This window comes from Bos mutus, chromosome 23 (genome assembly GCF_027580195.1).
Source record: "Bos mutus isolate GX-2022 chromosome 23, NWIPB_WYAK_1.1, whole genome shotgun sequence".
Lineage (NCBI taxonomy): Eukaryota > Metazoa > Chordata > Mammalia > Artiodactyla > Bovidae > Bos > Bos mutus.
Window position 1 is genome coordinate 6810028 of NC_091639.1, and position 27418 is coordinate 6837445.

The following is a 27418-nucleotide window of genomic DNA, read 5'->3' on the forward strand; positions in this document are numbered from 1 at the left end:
ATGAAGCTCAACATCTCTTTCCCAACCACTGGCTGCCAGAAGCTCATTGAAGTGGACAATGGATGAAAAACTTCGTATTTTCCAGGACAAGCATACAGCCACAGAGGCTGCTGCTGACACTGTGGGTGAAGAAGGGAAGATTATTAGGTCCGAATCGGGGGTGGGAATGACAAACAGGGTCTCCCCATGGAGCGGATTTTCCCCATGAAGAGGATGACCCGTGGCTGAGCCTGCCTGCTGCTGGTCAGGGGCCTTCCTGTTACACACCGAGGGGGACTGGAGAAAGAAAGCGCACATTTGTACAGGGTTGCATTGTGGATGCCAACCTGAGTGTTCTCAATCCGGTCATCGTAAAAAAGGGGGGCGAGAAGGATATTCCTGGACACAGTGATACATTGTGCCTCGTCACCTGAGACCCAAAAGAACTAGCTGCTGCTGCTGCTGCTGCTTAGCTGCTCAGTCATGTTCGACTCTCTGTGGCTCCATGGACTGTAGCCTACCCATCAGGCTCTTCTGTCCATGGGATTCTCCAGCCAAGAATACCGGAGTGGGTTGCCATTTCCTACTCCAAGGGATCATCCCAACCCAGGGATCGAACCCACGTCTCCTGAATTGGCAGGTGGATTCCTTGCCACTAGCGCCACCTGGGAAACCCCCAAAGAGATGGCAAAATCCACAGGCTTTTCAATCTCTTTAAAGAAGATAATGTCCACAAATACGCTGTGAGAAAGCCCCTAAACAAAGAAGGTAAGGATTCAGCATCTTGTTACTCCGTGTGTCCTGCCATGTTGGTGTTTTACTCTGAAGAAGCATCATACCAAGAAAATTAAGGAGGAGGCTGCAGAAGATGCTAAATTTTTGGCCAAGAGAATGAAGGTCAAAGGAAAACACCTGGAACAGATTGCCAAGAGACGGGGGCTGTCGTCTCTGAGAGCTCCTGCTGCCCAGTCTGAGACCAGTCAAAAACGAGACGTCCTAAGAGCAACAAATAAGATCAGACATCAGAAAAAAAAAAAAAAAAAAAAAAAGATGTTGACTCTAAAAAAAAACCAGCAATAGCAAATTTTGGTGAGAATGTGCAGAAATTGGGCCCCTTGTGCGTTGGTGGGAAGGTAAAATGATGTAGCCACTATAGAAAATAGTATGGTAGCTGATTCCAATTCCGCTTCTGGGTGTATCTACCCCAAAGAATTGAAAGCAAGGTACCAAAGGCATAGTCACACCTCCATGTTCCTTGCAGGATTATTCACAGTAGGCAAAAGGCAGAAGCAACCCAGGTGTCCATCAACAGATGAATAGATAAACAAAACTCACTATGTGTATACAATGGAATATCATTCAGCCTGAAAAAGAAAAGAAATTCTGACACAGTCTCCAACGTGGATGAACCTTGAAGACATTATGTTAAGTGAAATGAGCCAGAAAGACAAACACTATATGATTTCACTTACAAGAGGTGCTTAGCCTATCAAGTTCATAGAGACAAAAATAGAATGGTGGTTGGCAGGGGCTAGAGGAAGGAAGGAATGGAGACTGTTGTTTAATGGGTACAGAGTTTCAGCTTTGCAAGATGAAAAAGTTCTAGAGATCTGCAGCAACAGCATTGTAAACGTACTGAATACCACTGAATGGTATACTTCAGCATGGTTAATGTGATTTTATGTTATGTACATGTGACTACAATTTTTTTTTTTAAAGCATGAGAGAACTGTAACTGCAAAGACAATCCATGGAATGGTTATAATTAAGCTCTTTTTGCAGGAGACCCAGGTTTGATCCCTGAGTCTGGAAGATCCTCTGGAGAAGAGAATGGCAACCCACTCCAGCATTCTTACCTGGAGAATCCCATGGACAGAGGAGCCTGGCTGGCTGTCAGACCCAACTGAGACACTAATGCTTTCACTTTCACTTTGCTCCAAAAAAAAGAAGATAAAAGGCTGGACGCAATGACCAGGCAGTTGAAGTCTTGGATTGAAAGCCAGAGAACTTTACCAAGAAACTCTCATCTGCAGTGGAGCCCAGAGAAAGCTGAGGACCCAGCCCACAGATGAATCATCTGATCCCAAAGAAGGCTAAACTGCCTGGGAAAGCATGGGGCTCTGACACACAGGATAACATATCTGCGCGGATGCTGGGTCTTTGAATTTCTAGTTTCTTCTGAACCTTCCCAGGTGGCTCAGTGGTAAAGACTCACCTGCCAGTGCAGGAGATGAAGGAGATGCAGGTTCGATCCCTGGGTCGGGAAGATGCCCTGGAGGAGGAAATGGCAACCCACTCCACTATTCTTGCCCGCAAAATCCCATGGACAGAGGAGCCTGGTGGGCTACAGTTCACAGGGTGACAAAGAGTCGGACACAACTGAAGCGACTGAGCACAATAAAAGACCATGGCCCTAGGGGCAAAATACATGTCAACAAGGATACTACGCAACTTATGCCATCAGAAGAAACTGAGAATGGATAATCAGAAGGCTGATGGCAGGCACCCCAGTAAAAGTCAGGATAGCCCGCCCAGTGTACCACCTTGAGCTCCCCGGGTGAGAAGAAGGATCTTGCAACGCCAGGGCAAGGGGGCACAGCCACAGTGCTCTGGGTCTTTCTGCAGAGGAACCTAAGGACTCAGCGAACTGTTCACTGGGGAGGGAAATGTCAAATATTTGGAGACTTGGTGGGACTGACACTGATACGTGGAGACCTGAAGCACCATCACGGCCCCCTCGCTCTGTTGCTGTGAGTGTCTGGCCACCAAGTTATTGAGAGTACTGCCCATAGTTTGGAGGCTCACAGTGGATCGCACAGGTCCATAGACCAGCCAGTGGTCATTTCCCCAGACCTCCAATACAATAGTGACAGATATTCTCAGAAGTTGGCAAAACCTTCACATTGGGTCTTTGGCCTGAGAGATAAGAGCCTTCAGTGGGAAAAACCAAGTGCAATTTTCTGAAACTGCCCCCATCCACCTAGCCAAGATAGCAATTAGCACCATCAAATGGTAACAGAATGGAAACACAAGGCTAGAACTTCTTTCTAATATTTCCAATTTGTTAGCTTTTGATGGGGATCTCATAAGACCAGCAGAAAAAAAAAAGTTCCTGGAGAAAGACACAGCAACTCACTCCATTATTCTTGCCTGAGAAATCCCATGGACAGAGGAGCCTGGCGAGCTAGAGTCTATGGAGTCACAAAAGAGTTGGACACAACTTAGTGACTAAACAACAAAAGCTTGATGGTGATTTTAAAAGACTTCAGTTCAGTTCAGTCGCTCAGTCATGTCGACTCTTTGCAACCCCATGAACCGCAGCATGCCAGGCCTCCCTGCCTATCACCAACTCTTGGAGTTCACTCAAACTCATGTCTGTTGGGTATGTGATGCCATCCAGCCATCTCATTCTTTGTCGTCCCCTTCTCCTCCTGCCCTCAATCCCTCCCAGCATCAGGGTCTTTTCCAATGAGTCAACTCTTGGCATGAGGTGGCCAAAGTATTAGAGTTTCAGCTTCAACATCAGTCCTTCAAATGAACACCCAGGACTGATCTCCTTTAGGATGGACTGGTTGGATTTCCTTGCAGTCCAAGGGACTCTCAAGAGTCTTCTCCAACACCATAGTTCAAAAGCATCAATCTTCAGTGCTCAGCTTTCTTCACAGTCCAACTCTCACATTCATACATGACCACTGGAAAAACCATAGCCTTGACTAGACGGACCTTTGCTGACAAAGTAATGTCTCTGTTTTCAATATGCTGTCTAGGTTGGTCATAACTTTCCTTCCAAGGAGTAAGCATCTTTTAATTTCATGGCTGCAATCACCATCTGCAGTGATTTTGGAGCCCAGAAAAATAAAGTCAGCCACTGTTTCCACTGTATCTCCATCTATTTCCCATGAAGTGATGGGACCAGATGCCATGATCTTCGTTTTCTGAATATTGAGCTTTAAGCCAACTTTTTCACTCTCCTCTTTCACCTTCATCAAGAGGCTTTTTAGTTATTTTTTTTCTTTTTCTTTTATTTTTAAACTTTACAATATTGGGTTAGTTTTGCCAAATATCGAAATGAATCCGCCACAGGTATACATATGTTCCCCATCCTGAACCCTCCTCCCTCCTCCCTCCCCGGCTTTTTAGTTCTTCTTCACTTTCTGCCATAAGGGTCGTGTCATCTGCATATCTGAGGTTATTGATATTTCTCCCAGCAATCTTGATTCCAGCTTGTGTTTCTTCCAGTCCAGCATTTCTCATGATGTACTCTGCATATAAGTTAAATAAACAGGGTGACAATATAGCCTTGATGTACTCCTCTTCCTATTTGGAACCAGTCTGTTGTTCCATGTCCAGTTCTAACTGTTGCTTCCTGACCTGCATACAGATTTCTCAAGAGGCAGGTCAGGTGGTCTGGTATTCCCATCTCTTTCAGAATTTTCCACAGTTTCTTGTGGTCCACACAGTCAAAGGCTTTGGCATAGTCAATAAAGCAGAAATAGATGCTTTTCTGGAACTCTCTTGCTTTTTCAGTGATCCAGTGGATGTTGGCAATTTGATCTCTGGTTCCTCTGCCTTTTCTAAAACCAGCTTGAACATCAGGAAGTTCACGGTTCATGTATTGCTGAAGCCTGGCTTTGAGAATTTTGAGCATTACTTTCCTAGCGTGTGAGATGAGTGCAATTGTGCGGTAGTTTGAGCATTCTTTGGCATCGCCTTTCTTTGGGATTGGAATGAAAACTGACCTTTTCCAGTCCTGTGGCCACTGCTGTGTTTTCCAAATTTGCTGGCATATTGAGTATAGCACTTTCACAGCATCATCTTTCAGGATTTGAAATAGCTCAACTGGAATTCCATCACCTCCACTAGCTTTGTTCGTAGTGATGCTTCCTAAGGCCCACTTGACTTCACATTCCAGGATGTCTGGCTCTAGGTCAGTGATCACACCATCGTGATTATCTGGGTCGTGAAGCTCTTTTTTGTACATTTCTTCCGTGTATTCTTGCCACCTCTTCTTAATATCTTCTGCTTCTGCTAGGTCCCTACCATTTCTGTCCTTTATCGAGCCCATCTTTGAATGAAATATTCCCTTGGTATCTCTAATTTTCTTGAAAAGATCTCTAGTCTTTCCCATTCTATTGTTTGCCTCTATTTCTTTTCATTGGTCGTTGAGGAAGGCTTTCTTCTCTCTCCTTGCTATTCTTTGGCACTCTGCATTCAGATGGGTATATCTTTCCTTTTCTCCTTCTTTTCACAGCTATTTGTAAGGCCTCCTCAGACAGACATTTTGCTTTTCTGCATTTCTTTTTCTTGGGGGTGGTCTTGATTCCTGTCTCCTGTACAATGTCACAAACCTCCATCCATAGTTCATCAGGCACTCTGTCAATCAGATCTAGTCTCTTAAATCTATTTCTCACTTCCACTGTATAGTCATAAGGGATTTGATTTAGGTCATACCTGAATGGTCTAGTGGTTTTCTCCACTTTCTTCAATTTCAGTCTGTATTTGGCAATAAGGAGTTCATGATCCGAGCCACAGTCAGCTCCCAGTCTTGTTTTTGCTGACTGTATAGAGCTTCTCCATCTTTGGCTGCAAAGAATATAATCAATCTGATTTTGGTGTCGACCATCTGGTGATGTCCATGTGTAGAGTCTTCTCTTGTGTTGTTGGAAGAGGGTGTTTGCTGTGACCAGTGCGTTCTCTTGGCAGCACTCTGTCAGCCTTTGCCCTGCTTCCTGCTGCACTCCAAGGCCGGCTTTGCCTGTTACTCCAGGTGTTTTACAGTTCATGGGGTCACAGTCGGACATGACTGAGCGGCCAACACAACAACGATTGTAATTCACAGCTTTACCTGCAGGTGGCGGCATATCACTGCTATTTTGCTTTTTCTCTTTCCACTTCGTTTCTCTTCATTTTGTAAAGTCATCCATTGGCAGAGTAGGCAATGGAATATATAATGTGGTACCGCGGGCACTGGGGTCTTCCAGAACGATTTAATCTCAAGTTGAATTTAAGTTTTTATTTTTTATTTTTATTTTTTTTTTAATTTAAGTTTTTATACTCATCATGGTACCATTAAGGATTAAAAAGATATAGGGTCCTTGGTACTACGTGGGGACCACATATGTCATTCGTATGTCATATCATACATACATGTCACACGTGTGTCATATCACAGAGACAGATTCTAAAGCAGACATTCTCATACTTCTTGTTTATAATTTACAAGAACGCTTTATGCACTTGAAAATTACTAAGCACTAAAAAAAACTTTTTTGTGTGGGTTATATCCATTGATATCTACCACGTGACATTAAAACTAAGTTTTTGAAATACAAAATACACAAGTATATATGGCATCCGTCATTGAAACTATGATGGTATGTCCTATAGTTTTTTAAAAAGTCTATTAGATACATGTGAGAGAATGAGAATGTGAAAAGTAAGAGTCTAAATGGCAAATAAAGTCATAGTATTATTATGAGAAAAGTTAGATCCCTTGGGTTTCCTTAAAGGATTTTGCAGACCCCTGTGGTGTCAGAAATGTATTTAATGTTATCCTTGCTGTAAAGCACAGGAAGCTCAGCTCCGTGCTCCATGATGACCTAGACGGGTGGGGTGGGGCAGAGACTCCAAGAGGAAGGGAATGTATGCACACGTGCAGTTGAGTTGCTTCGTTGCACGGCAGAAGCTAACACAGCATTGTAAAGCAAGTACGTTTCAAGTTTTCTAAAAAGCTAAACTGAAAATAGAATAAAGCACTTTTATAATGGATGGATCTGACTGACACCACCTTAACCTTGCCAAAAATAAAACAGACTGAGTTTGGGTCTCTCACATTGGGATCTAATGAGAGATTTAAACTATTATCTATGTAGCAGTCAGGGAAAAAAATGTTTCAGTTGGTTCTAACCATAAGGAAACAATCAGGGCTTCCCTGGTGGTCCACCGGTTGAGACTCTGCCTTCCAGTAGGGGACACGGGTTTGATTTCTGGTCCAGGAAGATCCCACCTGTCTTGGAGCAACTAAGTCCGTGCGCCACAATTACCGAAGCCCATGAGCCTAGAGCTGCGTTCCACAACAGAGAAGGCAGGACAAGGAGAAGCCTGCGCGCTGCAACTGGAGAGCAGCCCCCCATCGCCGAAACTAGAGAAAGCCGCCAGCGCGCAGCAGTGAAGACCTAGCACAGCCAAAAATAAATAAGTAAATTTTTTTTTTTTTTAAAGCTCCCTGTGAACTTTTCAGGGTGTATTTTTTTAAGCTAGGGACTTCGCAGTTCAAATGAGGTGGATGAACCTAGAGCCAGTTAGACAGAGTGAAGTCAGTCAGAAAGAGAAAAGCAAATACCGTATATTAACACACGTTAATCAGAAAGAGGGCACTGAAGAGCCTATTGCAGGGCAGCAGTGGACACACGCAGAGGACAGACGTAGGACTGGGCGGGCGGGGTGGGAGGAGGAAGTGGGGGCACGGACGCGCATACACTGCCGTGTGTGACACAGATCGCCGGGGAGACCTGCTGCATGACTCGGGGAGCTCGGACTGAGGCTCTGGAACAACCTAGGGGGTGGGAGAGGGTGGAAGGCGGGAGGGAGTCTCAAAACGGAGGGGACCTATGTATACCTGTGGCCAATTCATGTTACCGGCTGACAGAATCCAATGGACATGAGTGGGAGCAAGCTCCCGGAGCTGGTGATGGACGGGGAAGCCTGGCGTGCTGCAGTCCACGGGGTCGCAAAGAGTCAGACACGACTGAGCGACGGAACAATGACAATTGCAGAAACCAAAGCCACATTGTAAAGCAATTACCCTTCGATAAAAAATAAATAAAAAGCTAAGAACACTGGACTATTACTGTCACCTGCTCTCTTTTCAGATGTCTACCCAAATCTCCTTTCAAATGTGGGTAACAATAAACTGGCCACATTTTTTCTTATGCCCTCTCCCTTTATAAAATGTATTTTATACATTTGTTTACCTAAGAATATAAGCTCTCCACTCTGTGGATCCTAAAATAATTTCTGGAAGGTGGGGATGAGGATCTAACCTCGGGTTAATTCTCATAAAAATGAGAATATAAAAAAATTTAGGTGCTGAGAACTGAGAGGGAGTGATATGTACTTGCCTAATTTCTTCCTGTGGACACACTTTTTAACAAACAGCAAAAGCCAGATTTTGTAAAATTTCAAAGTCTGTTATCTTATTTCCATCATAGGATTCAGAAAGTTAATAAATGTGATAGTCTTGGGAAAATACTTGGATCATAGTTAAAGCTTAATAAAGATTTTTTTTTTAAGTTGTATCTGTGCTTTTGAAAATACTTCTTTAGGAAAAATTCTTACAGAATCCAACACAACACTGTAAAGCAATTATCCTTCAATTAGAAATAAATATATTTTAAAAATCCTTAGAAGTGGATTTATTGGACAAAGAATATAAGCATGTAGTATTTTGATAGATATTGTCATACTGCCTCAAAAAGTTATAATAATGTATATACCCATCAACAGTATAGGAAGGGAGATGGGATGGATTGAGAGATCAGAATTGACATGTATCTACTACTATGTATAAAATAGATAAAAAGGACCTACTGTAAAGCACAGGACACTCTGCTCAATACTCTGTAATGACCTATATGGGAAAATAATTTTTAAAAAGAGTATGTATCTATATGCATAACTGATTCACTTGGCTATACACCTAAAATTAACACAACATTGTAAGGAACTTCCTGGTGGTACAGTGGATACGAATCTACCTGCCAAAGCACGGCACACAGGTTCGATCCCTGGTCCAGGAAGATTCCACACGCCGTGGAGCAACTAAGCCCGTGAGCCCAACTACTGAAGCCCCCACACCCGAGAGACCGTGCTCTGCAGCCAGAGAAGCCACTGCAATGAGAAGCCCGTGAACCACAGCTAGAGAGGAGCCCCCCTCGTCACAGCTAGAGAGGAGCCCCCTCTCGGTCACAGCTAGAGAAAGACCACACGCAGCAATGAAGACCCAGCACAGCCAGAATATAAATACATACAAAAAAGTAAATTAAAGAACTACAACATTGTAAAGTAATCATACTCCAATAAAAATTTCAGAAATTAAAAAAAAAAAAAACAATATAAGAGTACCATTCCCCCACATCTCAGTCAACCCAGGTACCATCAGACTTCCTAACCTTAATCTTATTTGTGAAATATTGACCTGACTATTATTTCATTTTGCATTTTCCAACCAATGAGGGTGAAAGAGGAGAACGAAAAGGCTGGCTTAAAACTCAAAATTAAAAAAACTAATAAGATCATGGTATCCGGTCCCATCACTTCATGGCAAATAGATGGGTAGAAAGTGGAAACAGAGGCAGACTTTATTTTCTTGGGTTCCAAAATCACAGCAGACGGTGACTGCAGCCATGAAATTAAAAAGCATTTGCTCCTCTGAAGAAAAGGTGTGACAAACCTAGACAGTGTATTAAAAAGCAGAGATATCACTTTGCCGACAAAGGTCTGGATGGTCAAACTATGGTTTTTCCAGTAGTCAGAAATGGATGTGAAAGTTGGACCCTAAAAAAGGCTGAGCACCAAAGAATTGACACCTTTGAATTGTGATGCTGGAGAAAACTCCTGAGAGTCCCTTGGACTGCTAGGAGATCAAACCAGTCAATCCTAAAGGAAATCAACCCTGAATATTCATTGGAAGGACTGATGCTGAAGCTGAAGCTCCAATACTTTGGTCACTTGATGTGAAGAGCTGACTCATTGGAAAAGACCCTGATGCTGGGAAAGATCGAAGGCAGGAGGAGAAGGGGCCGACAGAGAATGAGATGGTTGGATGGCACCACTGACTCAATGGAGATGAGTTTGAGCAAGCTCCAGGAGATGGTGATGGACAGGGAAGCCTGGTGTGCTACAGCCCATGGGGTCACAAAGAGTCAGACACGACTGAGCAACTGAACAGCAACAAAGGGGATTACTCTCAACACTATGGGTGGGCCTTGTCCAATCAGTTGAAGGCCATAAGAGCAAAATCTGAGGTCTTCTGAGGACAGCAACATAAAAATGCTGCCTGTGCTTCCAGACTGCCTCCGCACCCTGCAGATGTCAGACTTGTGTCTCCCACAGCCTCAGCTTCACCATATGAAAAAAAAAAAAAAATAGAACAGGCCAAAGAAGGCTGGGACTCTGATTAATCTCTAGCATGTTTTCTTCTCTGTTTCAAACTCAGAAAGAGGCAACTGCAGGCATGTGAGTAGGAGCTCAATTTATGCTCATTGTCCTACCTCGGGATTCTCTGAACTCCCCAGTGTATTGTCACAGTTTGGTCCCAAGGGGCTTGGCCCGATTGCAGGGCCTTAGTGTAAGACTATAATGTATTGATGACGTTATGAAAACATTGGAAACTGAAGAGCAGGCCAGGACTGACTTGAATAGTGATGGATCATGTAGCCAACTGAAACTCGTTAATAAACCCCGAAAAGATCCAAGGGCTTGCCTAAACGGCGAAATTCTTAGAAGACATAGTCCAGAACCATTAAGACATTCCGTAAGAGACTGAAGATAAACTGCTGTCATCATTCACCCCTGAGGACCCAACCAAAACTCCAGCCTTTGTTTAGCTTATCAGGATTTTGGAGAATGTGTATTCTACATCTGGAAATATACCAGCATCTATCTGTAAGACGACCCAAAGGAAAGTCATACCTGCATGAGGATCTGCAGAAAAGCAGGCTGTGTCTGAATTACAGAAAGTGATGGCTATCTCACTGCCTTTGGGCCCTTGTGATCAAATATGATTTGGGAAGTGTCTGCCTCCTGAACTCATGTAGACCAGTGCGTGCATGCTAAGTTGCTTCAGTCATCCCTAACTCTTCGTGACCCTATGGATTGTAGCCTGCCAGGTTCCTCTGTCAGTGGAATTTTCCAGGCAAGAATACTGAAGTGGGTTGTCATTTCCTTTTCCAGGGGATCTTCCCGACCCAGGGATTGAACCTGTGCCTCCTGCATTGCAGGCAGATTCTTTACGGCTGAGCCGCCTGGGAAGCCCCATGCAGACCAGAGCCAATGGCAAAAGCCCGTGAGCACCTACCAGTGGCAACCACTTGGATTTTGCACCAGAAAAATTTCCAAATTCTGCCTCCCCAGACACATTATTGGAAAAACCATTACTAGTGAATTATGGGGCATTGATTTGGACTGCCTCAGGGTCTGTAGGTCATCAAAACTTCTGGAACCTGAAGTGTCCATAATGTCTTGGTGATGTCAGAGAAACACTCTGATAAGAAGGCAGTGCTCAGAGGAGTTTCATAATGAAATGGAAATGGTTCAGGATTTCCCTGGTGGTCCAGGGGTTAACGCTGTGCACTTCCACTGCAGGGGGCATAGGTTCCATCCCTGGTTGGAAACTAAGTGGATCATCCTAACATGATCCACTCCCTCCCACTTTAAATTTCCCCTGCTTTTTTCGTACACACATTGCCGCACATGCAGATGCAGCAGAAAAAAAGGAAATGGTTCACCCAGGAGCATGCTGCCAAGGGAATACAGAGAAGTTCTCACTCCCCCTTCAGCAGGTGTCTTCTTTTTCCCAGGACTGACTTTGAAACCATGTTGAAGAGCAGCTGCAACCCATTGGCCCGTGAACAGTGGCTGTGTGAACTCTCAACTGACTGAGAAAGAGCTGCCTGGTTTGCAGATGACAGTTGAGAGATGAGTAAGCAGTATCCTGTCTGGAAGCACTGATTAAAGAAAATAAGAATAAATCAGCTCAGAGGACTGGATTGCGTGCCATTTCCCTAGCAGCGATGAAAGAATTGAACAATGGTAAAAGTTCCTCTGTGTGGGTTTCCTCCCACTCATGTGCCGCAGCTAATGGCCTGGTCATATTGTGGTCATCTGGTGGTTGGACAACGGAAAGCTGGACTGTTAAAGGCAGGCTCATATGAGGTGTGCCCCTATGCAGAACATACTAATAGGAATTGAAGGGGTATGTTCTTCCCCAGCTTTACTGAGATGTAACTGACATATACCACTGTGCAAGTTTTCAAGATGTATGGTGTGTCAATTTGAGACACGTGGCAAAGTGAGTATTATCATGTGTATTCAGTTGGGTCTGACTCTTTGTGATCCCATGGACTAAAGCCCTCTAGGCTCCTCTGTCCATGGGATTCTGCAGGAAGAATACTGAAGTGGATTGCCATTTCCTACCCCAGGGATCTTCCCGACCCAGGGATCTAAACTGTGTCTCTTACATCTCCTACATTGCAGAAGGACTCTTTACCACTGAACCACCAAGGAATCCCTGTTATTATCATAGTGTCAGCCAAAACCTCCGTCACATCACACAAGTACCATTTCTTTTTTGTGATGAGAACATTTAAGACTTCCTCTTTTAGCAACTTTCAAGTACCCTATAGAATATTTTTTTTTAATTTCATCCCAGAATGTTTTAATGTGCATTTCTAAAAATAAGGCCATTTTCCTACATAATTTTAAAACCATGACTGCACCTGAAATCATCCTACATGATCCACTCCCTCCCACTTTAAATTTCCCCTACTTTTTTCATACACACATATATATTTTTTTCAGATTAGGACCCAAGTCGAGACTCAGGCTGATGTCTGGTTGTTATGATTCTTTAGTTTCTTTTTTTTTTTTCCTGTAACACGACTTCTTAAAGAGACTGGGCCTTTTGTCATGCAAAGTATTCCATATTCTGGATTTTTCTGGTTGTTTCCATCCTGTGTCATTTAAGTGTTTCAGTTGGACCACTTTCCTGCTCCTGCTCTGCCTTTACCCACTCCTGTAAAGAGCAGTTTAGATCCAAAGACTTGGTTATTTTCTGGTTAAACTTTTTTTTAAACCATAGTCCTTTGTGGGTAATGTTTACACCTCAGTTTATACCTTTTTTATTTTTTAACTTTTTATTTTGTATTGAAAGAAAGACAGAAAGTGAATTCACTCAGTCGTGTCTGACTCTTTGAGACCCCGTGGACTGTAGCCCACCAGGCTCCTCCATCCATGGAATTTTCCAGGCAAGAGTACTGGAGTGGGGTGCCATTACCTTCTCCAGGGGATCTTCCTGACCCAGGGATCGAACCCGGGTCTCCCGCACTGCCGGCTGACGCTTTAGCATCTGAGCCAGCAGGGAAGCCCTGTTTTGTATCGCGATATAGCCAATTAACAATGTTGTGATAGTTCCAGGTGTACAACAGAGCGACTCAGCCACGTGCACATATACATGGCCTCACACAGAAGTGAGGTCACACAGTGTTTGTCTTTCTGCGTCTGGCTTATTTCAGCTCACACGCATGCATGTGTACATACATACGTGTGTGCAAACACACGGTGCACATACACGTGTCTGCTCCCCCCAGGCTCCCCTCCCTTCCCTCTCGCCACGTAGCACAATGAAGTATTTGTAACGAGGATCATCGTGCTACACGTTAGACTCCCCTCCAGAACTTACTCATCTCGAAACTACAAGTCGGTACCCTTTGCCTGACATCGCTCCGTTTCCTCCAACCCCACCTCAGCCACTGATAACCATCAGCCTACGCTCTGTTTCTGAGAATGGCCTCTTTCGTTTCCACATAGAAGTGAGGTCGTACCGCATTTGTCTCTCCGTGTCTGGCTTATTTCAGCTCACATAAGGCCCTCAACATCCACCCCATCCTCGCCATCGTTTGTCCTCTTTCCGATGCTAACCTTGCTAACAGGCGTGAGACAACACCTCTGTCTGGTCGCGATTTACATTTCTTGATGATTAGTGATCTACAGCCCCTTGTCTCACACCTTGGCCATTGGCATGCCCTCTAAAGAGACATTTGTAGTGATAAGTAACTAGATTAAATGACTTCGCTCTTTTTCATTCTTTCCTTGTTGCTTCTCTGAATAATTTCAGTTGATCTGTCTTCAAGCTAACTCCGGATTGGTCGTGTCTGTTGAAGGTACTCCTTGTTGAATTCTTCGGGCCTTCCCTGGTGACTGGTGACTCAGATGGTAGAGAACCTGCCTGCAATACAGGAGACCTGGGTTTGATCCCTGGGTCAGGAAGATCCCCTGGAGGAGGAAATGGCAACCCACTCCAGTATTCTTGCCTGGAGAATCCCATGGGCAGAGGAGCCTGGTGGGCTACAGTCCTCGGGGTCAGACACAACTGATGCGACTTAGCACACAGTATTAATTATATTTATCATGTTGTACATTACATCCCTAGTAAATTAAATTACATTAAATTTACACAAATTTACCAAAAAATTTAATTTACAAAATGTAAATTAAATTACATTTAATTATAACTGCAAGTTTGTATTTTTTTACTCCTTCATTCAATTCTCCCTTCCCTAGCCCCCTCCCCACACTGTCCCCCCTCCCTGTAATCACAAACCTAATCTCTTTTCCTATGAGCCTTTGCTTGTCTGCAAAACTTTTAACCCCTCCATGAAATCTGAATGAAAGCCTTACCAGGTAGGGTATTCTTGGTTGTACACTTTTCCCTTAAATCTCATTAAATGTATCAAGCTACTCCCTTCTGGCTTAAGTGTCTGCTCACTGTTTCATTCTTCTGCATCATCTGATTTATTGTTAATATCTTTTAGTATCTTTTAGTGTCTTTTAGTGTATCTTTCATTTCACTTACTGTAGTCTTTATCTCTGTTTGTTTCTTGTTTTCTCTTCTTTAAAAACTTCTAACTCCTCATTCTGTGCATCCATTCTTCTCTCAAGTTCTCTGAATATCTTTACCATCATTGAGTGAGTGAGTGAGTGAGTAATAGTCACTCAGTCGGGTCTGACTCTTTGCGACCGCGTAGACTGTATGGCCCGCCAGGCTTCTCTGTCCATGGAATTCTCCAGGCAAGAACACTGGGGTCAGTTGCCATTACCTTGAAGTTTTTTTCAGGTAGATTGCCTACCTTCATGTCACTTACTTTTTAAAAAATAACTTTGTTTATTTATTTACTTGGCTATGCAGGGTCTTAATTGTGGCATGCGAACTCTTAGTTGCAGGATGTATGATCCAGTTCCCTCACCAGGGATCAAACCCAAGACCCTGTACTGGGAGCTTGGAATCTTAGCCACTGGGCCACCAAGGAAGTCCCTCCAATCAGTTCTTGATTTTATCTTTTTCCTTTGTAGGAAGCATATTCTTCTGTCACTCTATTTTTCTTAACTTGCTGTTTTTATTTCTTAGTATTTGGAAGGTTGGTTTCATTTCCTGACCTTGGAGAAGTGGCCTTTTGTAGGAGACATCCTGTGCGTCCCAGCGCCACAGTCCCCTCTGGTCATCAGAGCTCTCTGCTCCAGGGGCGCCCCCTATGTGGGCTGCATGGGTCCTTCTGTTGTGGCAGGCTGACCTCTGCGGGCCATCTGTTGGGCATGCTGGTGCCCGTCGGGGTGGTTGCCAGGCCTTGCCTTGTGTAGAGGCTGCCGGCCCCTGGTTGGTAGAGTCTGGTCAGGAGGCAACAGGTTGCAGTGTCCCAGGGGAGTCCCAGGGCTAGTGCGGCGCCCCTGGTAGGCAAAGCCAATTTCTGGGGTGGGCAGTCAGGGGCCAGGCTTGCTGGGTCTAGTGTCAGCCTCCTGGTGAGTGTGGATGGTTCATGACACGGCTGGCTGGGGAGTCCAGGGTGTCCCCAAGCTGGTGTCAGCCCACCGGTCAGCAGGGCCAGACCCTGGGGCTGCTGGAGGAGGGGCTCAAGACTTTGTCCCCTATGTCAGGCTGTGATAGCCCTGTGGCTCATGTCTGACTATTTGTGGATGGGGTCAGAGTCCAGGGGACGCTGGGGCTTATTACCACACCCTGGTGGGTGAAGCCGGATCCCAGGATCTCTGGCCGTTGGACCCTGGGGGTCCACGGGTTTGGGTGTCAGCCTCCAGTGGCTGGGGCCAGGCCCAGGTCTCCCTGGGGCCGATGCTTGCTCCCCAGGGAGGGAGGTCGGTCCCCGGGCTATGCTGGCTCTCGGGTGTCTGGGCGAGGACCTGAGTCCTCTGGTGGATGGGGTCACAGCCCGGGTTGCTGGGATCTCAGGACAGACAGCAGGCCCATTGGTGGGAGGAGCTGCGTCTCTGTCCGGCTAGCTGGATGGCTCGAGTCATCTCAGTTCCAGCGTTGACGGGACAGCTGGCAGGACCAGTCCTTGCCCCAAGAGGCGAGAAGGAGAATTCCAGCATGGGCTTGCCAGCTCTGACATCCTCGTCCTAGAACGAGCTCCACAGAGCCTGCCGTGGCAGGCTCTGCGGCCCCAGGGTGCCCTCCGACCGCCTCCCACGTCTCCCAGAGGCGCTCTGGGATCAGCAGGTAGGTTTGACCCCAGGTTCCTTCCACGCCATTGCTTCTGCCCTCAGTCCCGGACTGCCTGTGAGTCTGCTTCCATTTCAGCCTTCCTGGCTGCTCCTGGGGGGATGTCCTGTTTGGTTCTTGTCTGTTTTCTCTGTGTTGAATTTCTCATTTTGCTCTTGGATCATTTCCCCGATACCGCTGCACTGTTTGCGTTCTCTTACAGTTCTCTGAGCATCTTTGGACGATTATTTTGAACTCTGTGGGCAATTCCTGGCTCTCCATTTCTCTGGGGCCAGGGACTGGAGGTTTACCATCTTCCTTTGGGGAATCTTTTTGCCCTGGTTCTTCATGACCCCGGTAGCCCCGAGCCAGGGTCTGCCCCTGTGAAGAATCAGTCACCCCCTTAGGTCTCATGGGCTGACTTCAGTGAGGGGAGGCAGTCACCTGCAGGTGAGGACACATTGGAGTGGGCTGTGACCCTGGGTCTAGCGGCGCAGAGACTGGAGGCCCAGGTGTCTGGGGGACATGTGGCTACTTAGCTGGAGGGACTAGTTTGTTGTTGTTGCTTATTTATTTGTTTATTTATTTTTGGCTGAACCGTGAGGCTTGTGGGATCTTAGCTCTCCAACTAGGGATCCGACCCAGGCCCCTTGCAGTGTTAGTGTGAAGTCCTGATCACTGAACTGCTGGGGAAGTCCCTGGAGAGGCTAATTTTATGTGAGCTCTGTAAACACAGGACAGAGAGAGAGGACAGGGCCTGATCTGGGCCTGCAAACAGCTCCAGGGGCCCTGGGTCTCAGGCCTGTCTCCTGTAGCTTCGAGTCTCCCCTGCAGTGCGCTGCTAGAGGCACCAGCCCGGAGGGCACCCATGATGGCGGGGATCGAGGCTGGCATCCTTCACCCACAGGGTGGCAGAGGCCTGGGCTAGGTGCCTGGGTGGCCTCAGGGCCCCAGTAGGGGTGAGGGAAGAGGGGAAGGAGCAGGCAGGGACCCAGGCAGCTGGTATCAGCAAACACGAACACCTGGGCCAGGGGAGGAGCTGGTGCCATCTGCGGGGACCCACAGGCAGCCCCCCACTCACGTCTGTCTGCAGAGCGGGTCGCTGTGAACCGCAGTTGCTCCTCGGCGTGGCTGCCATGGGCAGCCCTGCTTCTCCGTGTTTACAGCCTTCTCCACTGTTGTGCTATTGTCCTTGATGAGTCACTAAGTCCTGTCTGACTCTTCACAACCCCGTGGACTATAGCCCACCAGGCTCCTCTGTCCTTAGGATTTCTCCAGGTGAGAATGCTGGAGCAGGTTGCCATTTCCCCCTCCAGGGAATCCTCCTGACTCAAGGATCGAGCCCACGTCTCCTGCATCTCCTGCATCCATAGCCATCTCTAACGTACGTCTCAGTCTCAGGCTTGTGATCTGAAAGGGTTGAAATTGAAGCAGGCCCTTCATTAGGTACCTGAAAGGCTGGGGAAACCGGTTACTCACCTTGCTCTTCCTTTCCTGCAAGAGGAACTCGTTCTACTCTTGGCCTGAGCAGTGCCAGCCCAGGGGTGGGATGACGCAGGAAAAATTAAGTTCTCCTTTTCTTCGTGTGCAGTTAGTCTTGGGTTTGTTGTTCTACTCTGTTGAAGCTTCTTAAGTGGACTTAAGTGGGCTCCAGCGCTCTCTGTCTCTGTTCATGGATAGCTGTTTAACTGTAGACCTTGGCAGAGGAGGAGGTGGGGCAGACACTGGGGTCTCCTATGCTGACATTTTGGTGATGTCATTCTAAGAGACATATTCAGTAGGATATGTCAATGCCCATCAGAAAATCTCCCTTCTTGGAACTTCCTGGGCAGTCCAGTGGTTAAGATTCAGAGCTTCTACTCCTGGGGGTGGGTGCAAGTTCAATCCCTGGTCAGGGAACCAAGATCCTGCACACCATACTGTGTGGTCAAAAAAAGAAAAAGAATATCTTTCTTCTAGGTTCAGAAGGTGATTGGAACCACCAAGTGGACCTTTTGGAAGCCTAGGTCCAGGAAGTGAGTGGATGGATGCGGGGTATGCTGCAGCAATGCAGAGATGGACTAAAGTCAGACCCCCGCTGAGGCATAACACAGTAACAATAACTCTTCTGTCAACAAGAGAGAGGAGACTGCAGACAGCTGTGGGCAACAGGGGAAATCCCCTGGGGGAAGGCCTTGCCTGTGGCCAGAAGTGGATTACACTGGACCAGTGCCAGGACCTCCAGGGGTATAAACGGGTGATAACAGATGCTTACTCAGTTGTAGACACAAAGACTAAGTTCAGTTCAGTCGCTCAGTCATGTCTGACTCTGCGACTGCGTGGACTGCAGCACGCCAGGCTTTCCTGTCCATCACCAACTCCCAGAGCTTACTCAAACTCATGTCCATTGAGTCGGTCCAACCATCTCATCCTTTGTTGCCACCTTCTCCTGCCTTCAGTCTTTCCCAGCATCAGGGTCTTTCCCAGTGAGTCAGCTCTTTGTATCGGGCGGCCAAAGTATTGGAGTTTCAGCTTCAGCATCAGTCCTTCCAATGAATATTCAGGACTGATTTCCTTTAGGATGGACTGGCTGGATCTCCTTGCAGTCCAAGGGACTCATACTGTTAAAGGACTGGAACAGAAGATGCTAAAGATTCTGGCTGCGAGTTACATTTCTTCAGACAAAAGGATGTCGTTTCCAGCCCACAATATCCAACAGTGTCCATTATCAAATGGGAAAATCGCATTGCATATCCTCATTAGAGCAATGGCTTCATAGAGGAGCAGAACTGACAGTTGAAACATTTGTTGTCTAAAACAGGGGGAAGAATAAAAAAGCAATATTTTTTTTTTAAAGAATAAAACAGGGGGAAGAGAAAAGCATAAAGGGCTGGTTTAGATGCCTTCCTGAGTGCTTCCACTCAGCGTGAGGGGGCCTCAGGGAGGGTCAAGGACGGATAGATTCCTCTGCTTAGGGGTGGGGTTGGGGGAGGGGGGAGGAGGAGAGAGCGGGGAGGAGGATGCTGGTGCAGCTCTATCACTTTCCTTTTTCCTAACCTGACGCAGTGGTCCCAGGACTAGGGATGCAGCTGCCGGAAGCAGGCATGATTCTTTCTTTTTTCTTTTTTTTTCCATTTCTAAAATTTAAATGTTTGTTTAAAAGTTTTTACTATGTTGTGTTGGTTTCTGCCACGTGTGTACTTCATCACTCAGTCGTGTCTGACTCTTTGCCAGCCCATGGACTGTAGCCCACCAGGATCCTCTGTCCATGGGATTCTCCGGGCAAGAATACTAGAGTGGGTTACCATTGCCTTCTCTAGAGGATCTTCCCAATACAGGGATCAAACCCAGGTCTCCTGTGTTGCAAGCAGATTCTTTACCGTATGAGCTCCAGGGAAGTTCTAGTTTCTGCCATAGAACAATGTGAATCAGTCATGGTTATATATTCATTCTCCCCCTCCTTAGCCTCCCTCCCCTCCTTCCATCCCATCCCTCCAGGTTACCTGTTTGCAGGGAAGGAATGGAGAGGATGGACTGGTGAGCACAGTGTGGGAGGGAGAGGATGGAGCAAATGGACACGTGCATGCTATCAGGGGTAAGACGGATAGCTGAGGAGAAGGCAGAATTCTTGAGCAAGAAACTGGAACCACCTCTTTCAAACTTGGTAGCAGAATTCCTAAAGATCCAGTGGAGTGGATTGAGCTTTGCCTCATCTAGAAAAGTCCGGGTGGCAGAGAGTGCTGTTCTCTTGCCTAGTGGTAGGGACAGCCCCCTGGTTTGCACCTACTTTGTACGAAAGGGAGGCAGCCAGGGAGGAAGCTTTGGCTGGACTAATACTCCTGTCAGCAATCTGGCCCAGTACGCAGGCCAAAATGAATGTCCCTTCCAAAGGTGAAAATGTCTGGGTAAAAATTAAATGACACAAATGAAGAGGAGCAGGAATAATAGCTGAGAGCAAAGGAATGAATAAATAGGTTATGCGATGAGGGGAATCCGACTTTATATTAAGACTTCCAAAGAGGCTCAGAACAAGGGATCCACATTATCTTTTAGCACAATTGTACCTGGTACCTGGAAGGGTAAAGCTGTGCTTGCCAAGACCAGCCCAGCTTTTGGAACTTGAAGAAATCTAACAGCAGCCTGCAAGCTTGGGCAGGCTCCCTCTGGGAGTCATGCAAACTGATGGTTAATGACAAAATGGATTCTAGTTAATGACCAAGTGGGCACTGCTATAATCCATTTAGTCATTAGTGGGCAGTCAAGTTTTGCCTCTAGTTTTTTTTACTCTATTTTTCAGGCTTTCAGTTTTTTTGACTTCTATTTACTATCGGGAATTTGGGAGGGAGTTTTGGGAACACTTTTTCTTTCTGTGACTTCACACCATGTGGTGTAAGGCTCCTAGCAGACTGATCTTGGGGGAACCATAAGCCCTGATGATCAAATACTTGGTTATAGTGGACAGAATACAATGGCAGCATGTCCATCATGCCACGGTTATGCACAAACGCACATCACCCCTTTTTCGTGGATTATTAAGGAAAATACGGGAAAACAATGGGCATCTAACGAGATTATAGCATAAGCAGCATGTGGTGGATTAGAGTGCCCCAGGCAGAAGGCCCCACTCTGAGACCAGAAAGGATGTGCGAGGCTTCGTGGCATAGTCAGACTAAGGAGCAGCTACTCGTGATCACCCTCATCTACCCCTCTTATGGGGGACCTGACATTTTGGGGTTCAATATATGCATTCCAACTAACCCACGCCACAACACACAATGCAACAACAGCCCTGGTAGATTATATTTAGTCAGCAAGACTCATAAGACCATAGGGGACTTAGGTGCTGGCCTGGGTGGTCTGGGACAAGCAGAGTTGACCTTTAATGAGGCGTGCCATTCAAAGGAAAAAGACTGATTAACCAGAACAGGCAGATTAGAGTGAATTCTCTTCCAGGAGGAAGGGAAAGGCTAAGAGTTAGCCTGGAAAAATAAGGAGGTTTTAGCAAAGAGAGTCAAGCAAACTCAGCAAATAAGGCGGGATGACAGATGATGGATGAGGCTAGGGCCAACTTTGGGAAAGGTTCCTCACCCTCACTCCTCAGGGCCTCTTGACTACTTGAAATACAGTCGGAGGCTGAAGCAGCCACGGCACAGCTTCCTGTCTGCTTCGGGCAGCTCACGGGGCTGACCTCAGGGGATCTCATGGCTCTCCAAACTCGCAGCAGTCATCTGGGGGCACCTGGAACTCACTCTGATGCACTGTGACTGCTCGCACCCCCAAAGTAGGTCAAAGTCAGACACAGCCAGGGGTACAGTTAGGAAGGATAGAAACTCTTCTAAGTCCCACTAATGTCCTCCTCGTAGGAGGGAGGTGGGCCCTCCTCCTCTGGCCTGCCATACATATGACATCACAGAATAGAAACCAGTCTCCACACAAGCCTGTGAGATGAGGTGGCACGACTGACTTTCCCCCGGTTAACTAGAATTAACCCCCAAATAACGTGTTCTTGTTGTTTAGTCACTAAGTGCTGTCCAGCTCTTTTACAACCTCATGGGCTGTCTATGGGATTCTCCAGGCAAGAATACTGGATTGCCATGCCCTCCTCCAGGGCATCTTCCCAACCCAGGGACCAAACCTTCATCTCTTTCATCTCCTGAATTGGCAGGCAGATTCTGTACCACTAGTACCACCTGAGAAGCCCATGAATGCTATACCAAATGTCAATACTTTGATAGGTTTGATCGTTTGATGTAAGTCATCTATAGTCGATGGACTTCCCTGGTGGCTCAGATGGTAAAGTGTCTGCCTACCATGTGGGACACCCAGGTTCAATCGCTGGGTCAGAAAGATCCTCTGGAGAAGGCAATGGCAACCCACTCCAGTACTCTTGCCTGGAAAATCCCATGGACAGAGGAGCCTGGTAGGCTACAGTCCATGGGGTCGCAAAGAGTCAGACATGACTGAGCAACTAAACTTAAAAACTTATAGTCAAATCCGTAGAACGGTCTATGATATAATAGAATATATACATGTTGGTCTTTGTTCCCACTTCCTGATAGAGCTTCTAAAACTCTTGGGATTTCCTTAGTGATAGAGTGGTAGGAGCATCTCTGGTTCTTGGGGGATCCATAGATAGCTTCAGAATGAGGCCTGACAGCCACCTGAACCAGTCAAGCGATTAGAGGGCTGGAGATTAAGTTCAACCATCAGCAGATGATGATTTAATCGATCATACCTTTGTGATGGAACCTCCAGAAAAGCCTCTCAACTATGGGGTTCTGGGGGCTTCTGCACTGGGGAACGCCTTCCTGTGCCCGGAGAGGGAAGCCCCCAGCTCCACGGGGACAAGGGCTCCCGGGCTTGGGACCCTCCCAGGTCTTGCCCTGGGCAGCACTTGACCAGCTGCCCACTGTCTCCTTTATAATAAACAGGCGATAGTAAGCTGAGTGTCTTCCAGAGTTTTGTGAGCCATCCTAGCAAATTATCCAACGTGAAGGAAGGGAACCTGCCGACTTTGTAGCCACGTCAGACAGAAGTGCAGGTAACCGGGGGACCTGATACTCACAAACTGCCATCTGATCCTGGGCGATCTGATGGGACGGAGGCCCTCAACCTGCGGAGTCTGATACAAGCTCTGGGTAGTCAGTGTCAGAATTGAATTTACTTGTAGGATACCGGGTTGGTGTCTAGAGAACCAGAGACTTGGTTGGCGGGAGAAAAAACCTGCACATTTTGGTGTCAGAAATTTCGTGAGCAAATCAGCTCGATCTAGGATACATCCTTAAGTATAAGAGTTCAAGGTAGAGGACTTTCCTGATGGTCCATTGGTTAAGACTCCACCCTCCCAAGGCAGGGGACAAGGGTTTGACTCCTGGTTAGGGAACTATGATCCCACATGCAGAGCTGTATAGCCAAAAAATAAAAAAGATTTCAGAGCAAAAGAATATTCATATTTTTAAAAATTTATTTTTAATTGGAGGATAATTGCTTTACAATATTGTGTTGCTGTCTGCCATACATCAACATGAATCAGCCATAGCTATATGTATGTCCCCTCCCTCTTAAACCCCCTCCCACCTCCCATCTCCCACCCCATCCCACCCCTCTAGGTTGTTACAGAGCACCAGCTTTCAGCTCCCTGTGTCATATAGCAAATTCCCACTGGCTGTCTATTTTACATATATTCATATTTTCATTAGGCAGTGTTGCCAGAACATCCCAAAGAGGGTGTTACGATTTGCATTTTATTCAGCAATGTACTAGAAACTCCTTTTTTCACTTAGGGAATTATTCGTGTGCTTTAGAAATCACCAGATAGTGGCCTTTGGGAAATGTCAGCTTGACTCAGTCATGGTCTTTCTCCTCTGAATCCACCACCTTTCTAGAACTGGTTTTTCAACCACGGCCTTTGCATGCCTGGGGAGCTTGAGGGTGAGTCAGCCAACAGGATTATGTAATAAGGGATTGAAAGGAAAGATGACAGTCTCCAAGTTTTCACAGCCTCCAACATCTGACAAGCAGAGCGGGAAGTCATCGTTTTCTGGGAAAACCTCAGCTGGGTTCTGCTGGTCTCTCTTCTCTGGTTTCCTGCTCTGTGCTGGCGGCAAGAACAACAGCTTTTGGTGGAGCACGGGAGGCAAGGAATTGTAAGGAATTCACAAAGATCATGGCATTTTATCCTTAACATCTTAGTATAAGGTCTTACCCTCACTTTAAGACAGAGAGACCAGAACTCGGATGTTAGATAAATTCTTCAGTGCAAAAGAGTCAGGGCCGCCTTGTGCAGTTAGGTCCTTCCATGGAGGAGGAGGGGAAGGGCTGCCCCCTAGAAGTCTAACTCTGCTATTAAACGGCATGTTATGAGCTGAAAATTCCAAAGGAAGGCAAGTACCATCTCCTATTAGACACTCTGAAGACACGGTTATCAGTGTTGCTTGCAGTGAAGATGAGTGAATCATCTTCAAATGAAAATGAATGACCTCTGGAGAAATCCTTCTCCCGTGAAATTTCTATGAAGTAGTTCCTTATCCCCATTTTGCACAGAAGAAGACCAAGGCTCAGAAAGGTTAAGGAACTGGTCTAAGGACACAGCCAGTCACTGTTAAAGCTGGAGTTTTAACCCACGTCTGGAACTCTGAAGGCTTGTGTGCACGATCACTCCATTAGATGGCCGGTGTGCATGCTGGGCCGTGCATACCAGTGCCTCCCAGTGGCTCCTGCTCCTTGCCTGCTAGGCACAGCCCTTGACAAACCACAATGTGGGCAGAGAGTGTTTTGTTTGTCCTGCCATATCAACGTCCACAAGCTTGCTTCATCTCCTGTATTATTTTTGGCTAGCCAAAGAAGGAAGTTAGCCCCTGACCACATACATCCAAGGGGTAATATTTAGCTTGCAGAAAAACCCTAATGAACTTTTTGGCCAATCCAGTGTTTTGAAGGAATCCTCTCTTCCTTTGTCCAGTCAAAACTGCCAATCTCTACGTAACCCCCACAACCTCTTCACCGGAAAATTCTCTCATCTCTGTCTGTGAAACAAACGCAGAAATTGACAACTCCTTACCACTTCCATCACTACCAGTTTGGTCCAAGCTGCCATCATCTCACACCTGGATTAATACAATTGTCTCTTTTCCAGGCAGGAATTCTGGAGTAGGTTGCCATTTCCTACTCCAGGGGATCATCCCAACCCAGGGATAGGAACCAACATCTCTTGCATCTCCTGCATTGGTAGGTGGATTCTTAACCAGTAACACCACCTGGGAAAGCCCTACCTATTATGGTACTGTTTTCTTTTTTACTATAAGTTTTTCAGATACGGCTGCTTGTAAACCCCACTCACCGTGTGACTGTCCTGAAATGCTTCTGACAAGGACTTTGGCCCAGGAGTGATAGTTACCCAATAATGCCATGACAATAATGTCAGTAATCACAAGCATGTTGACAGCTGTGTGGCAGGCACTGTGTCCCAGGCCATTCACTTGCATTCTTCCAACTTCCAGCAGTCTTGCAAGATGGCCATTTAACCTCTATTTTCCAGGAGAAAAGACCGACGTTCCTAGGGGAAAGAATGTCTTGCCCAAGGCCACATTGCCTTCAGGTAGAGTTGGAATTTTCACCAGAATTGTCTGAAAGGTCATACAGTTTTACTACCTTAGGCTAACTTCTTACTTAAAATTGTTCAAATTAAAGATGAGGACCATAACTGTGTTCATCTCTTTTCCAACCTCCCGTGTGTGCAGGACGCAGTGGCAGCTTTCCGTGTAATTATTCAGGTCTTACAAGGATCCACTGAAGAAGTAAAGATCATTACTCACACTTTACAGAGCGTGATGGTTAATTTCTGGGATCAGCATGGCTAGGCTCTGGTGCCCAATTTATCGATCAAACCTAGTTTAGATGTTGCTGTGAAAGGATTTGTAGATGGGATTGACCGCAGGTGTAAATGAATCAAACTTTACCTAACAGAGATTACCCTTCACGTTGTGGGTGGCCCGCATCTGATCAGTTGGAGACTCTAAAAGTGAAGACTGAAGTTTCTAGAAGCACTCCTGCCTCAAGAAAGCAGCATAGAAACCCTGCTGAGCTTCCTACCTGTTGGTAGGAATTCAAACTTAAGACTCCTATTCAACTTTTACCTGAATTTCATATCAACTCTCACCAGGATCTTCACCCGACAGTCTAACCTACAGATTGCAGAGTTGCCAGCCTCCAAAATCACGGTAGCAAAAAATTCCATAAAATAAGTCAGTCTCTCTTGATACTGATCTATTGAGAGAGACAGAGAAGAGAGACCGTATAGGCTCTGTTTCTTGGGAGAACCCTGACTGATACACAGAGTAAATGAAAACTAAAGATTTTAAGATCCATCCTGTATGGATGTGAGAGTTGGACTGTGAAGAAAGCTGAGCACCAAAGAACTGATGCTTTTGAACTGTGGTGTTGGAGAAGACTCTTGAGAGTCCCTTGGACTGCAAGGAGATCCAACCAGCCCATCCTAAAGGAGATCAGACCTGGGTGTTCATTGGAAGGACTGATGTTGAAGCTGAAACTCCAATATTTTGGCCACCTCTTGCAAAGTGTTGACTCATTGGAAAAGACCCTCATGCTAGGAAGGATTGGGGGCAGGAGGAAAAGGGGATGACAGAGGATGAGATGGCTGGATAGCATCATCGACTCAGTGGACATGAGTTTCAGTAAACTCCGGGAGTTGGTGATAGACAGGGAGGCCTGGCGTGCTGCGATTCATGAGGTCGCAAAGAGTCGGACACGACTGAGTGACTAAACTGAACTGAACTGAAAGATTTTAACAATATATCCCAAAGAACACAGCTGATGAGGGCCAGGGATGGGATTTAAACCCGGATCTGTCTGTTCCTTGCTGCCCAGCTCTGAACAAGTCCAGCCAGAGGGGTAATGAGAAGCCAGGACAACCATCTCGGGCCACGAGCTTTCAAGGACCACAGCAGCTGGGCACTGACTTTAGCTAGCGGTGAGAATGGCTCTTCTGGACACGAATTCAAATAAGTAGCACAAATCAGCCCTGTGACATGTACACGCTGTTCATGCACCACCTCCCCATTGTCACCAAAGCAAAGTGGAAAGGCTTCCTGATTCTCCCACCGATTCACCCTCCAGGGAGAGACTTGACCATTATTTTCCTTTCAAGAAGGCTCTCAAAGCAGGACCCAGATGAAATAAACTGTTGGAGGTTTGTACTGATGGAGTTCGAATCAGAACGGTCTCCTCCCATTGTCACGGGGATTTGGGCAGCTGTGATGCGTTCGCCCCTTTCCTGCCAGGCACCCACTGGCCTGTGAGGGAAACTAACTCTTGACCCCACCTTCTTGCCCTCTTTGCCGGAATGGCCACTGTCCTCTGATGACCCGGTTTTTCCACACGGCGGTCAGCTTGGCCACTCCCAAGCTTTCCAGCCCATGGGAGGCTCAGTGGAGTTGCCCGGGGTGGAGGGGGAAAGCGTAGCAGAAGCCCCAAGTTCAGAGTCAGGCTCAGCCCCCTGTGTCATCACAGATGTCAGCAGGGCTCCTGACACATATGGAAAATAAATTCTTCCAGAATCAAAAACAGCTGAGAATAGGTCTAATGAGCCTTTAAGTGCCCTTAGGGACAATTCTTTCCCAAGTTACTCATTTTGATCCGAGGAGAGAGGGTGAGCCAGGATTCATGGGGGTG

General features: G+C 46.4%; 1 pseudogene; it reads left to right on the top strand.

The window, feature by feature from the left end:
• On the top strand, nucleotides 1-26715 carry LOC106701316 (small ribosomal subunit protein eS6-like; annotated as a pseudogene).
• Nucleotides 26716-27418: the final 703 nt, after the last annotated feature.